Raw genomic sequence first — 1,762 nt, forward strand, 5'->3', positions numbered from 1 at the left:
CCTCGGAAACCCAAGGAGGGATCGCTATGAGTTGGGTTTGACTCGACGGCACATAACAACAATAACAAATCTTTACCAAAGCCAACTGCCACATCTTTCTCCCACAGAGCAGCTGCTGGATTTGAACTGCTGACCTTTTGTCTTGCAGCTAAGCACTTAATCACTGCACCACCAGGGATCCTTCCACACCTATCAGACACTGTTTAGCCTCCAGCCCAGCAGTGAGCAGGGACCATTATTGCTTCCACTCCACAGAGGAAGAAGCAACCCAGAGAGGAGAACAGATTTGCCCACAGACCCCAGCAGTAGGGCGTAAATGGTGATGCTGGCTTTTGAGCCTGATATTCTAATGGTGTCGTGCCCTTACCCTAACTGAGCCCAAAGGGTACACAGTGGCCAGAAGGAGGGGGTGCCACCAGCTCTGCCATCACTCTGGGTACCTTTGGGCATGTCCCCCACCCTCCCAGAGCCTAAGGGCTGAAGAATGAGACAACAACCCTTATCTTATTGACATTAATGGACAGGTCTGGGCTCCCCTGCCCTCAAGGCAGGCTGAGTGGCAGATGCCAGCAAAACGGGGCTGTGTGTGGAAAGTCTTTAGGGAAGAATTTGATTACTTCAACAGCACTGAAGTAGCAGCATGGGAAAAGTCAGGATTTGGCTGGAATTCTTTAGCTATGTGTTAGAGTTCAGTCTTGACTGTCCTTTTAGTCATGTGGGGGGGTGCCACTAAAGATCTTGTCAGCACTTAGAGCCTCTGAGGGTCTTAACTTGGCCATGGGCGAGGTGGGGGGGCTTCCAGTATCTGACAAAGAGTTGGTGCTTAATAAGTGGTGGCTATCGTGCTGTTTAATATGAGCAAGCACCCAGTGTACCCCTACCCCCCAATTCTGGACCCCTCAGAATCCCAGCGCCACAAAAGGAGGTGATTTTCCCTGGAAACCCAGATCAGAGCCTGGTCACTGCACTGCCCCCAGTCCTCAAAGCTGCTGGCCTGAAATTCCCCGCCCGCACCCAATGCCAAACCCACTCCACCTGCTGCAGCCCAGCTGTAACAAACAAACCCTGTGCCTCCTCCTTGGGATTCCAAGGAACAGTCACAAGTTTGCTGCAGGCTCAGGTGTCTGCCTTAAAGGGACAGCCCACAGTTTGTGGGCAAGCAGACCCCGCTGGGTTTGAGGAGGGACTACAGGGCAAGCTGGGACCCTGAGCAGAGAGAATGTGGGCGAGGAAGGAGTCGGAGGCCTACGTGGAGTGGGGCAGAGGTGGGAGAGGCAGCCCCAGGGGTGCAGGGAGCCTCCGCAGGCCCCCCTCGTGCCCAGCTCGGCCTTTGCCAACTGTGTCTAATTCACCGAGAGGCCCGCGGGCACAGCTCACTTCCCCCACCCTGCTCCGCCCTCTTTCGCACTGATGGCCCCCAATCTAACAATCCCCAAACACTTTTCTTCCTTTCTCTTTTCTTTCTTTCAATTTTTATTGTGATTTGGGTAAAAGTTTACAGAGCAAATTCATTCTCCATACAGCAGTTCATACACATTTTGTTTCATGACATTGACTGCGATTTCCAGCAATGCAACCGCCCCCCTCCCACTTCTTCCCTGCAGTTACCTCTTGCCTGTGTCCTTCCCTCCCATGCATTCCTCCCCCCAGCTGTCTCCCTGTGCAAACACCGTCCTCCTGTTCTCCCATGATTGATTGACTGATTGATTGATCGATCGCTCCAAGAAGTGTATCTGTGTTTACCTGATGTGAATGTTCACCC

The sequence above is a fragment of the Orycteropus afer genome, unplaced genomic scaffold, assembly GCF_000298275.1.
Source record: "Orycteropus afer afer isolate SDZICR_OR568_19922 unplaced genomic scaffold, OryAfe1.0 scaffold00130, whole genome shotgun sequence".
Lineage (NCBI taxonomy): Eukaryota > Metazoa > Chordata > Mammalia > Tubulidentata > Orycteropodidae > Orycteropus > Orycteropus afer.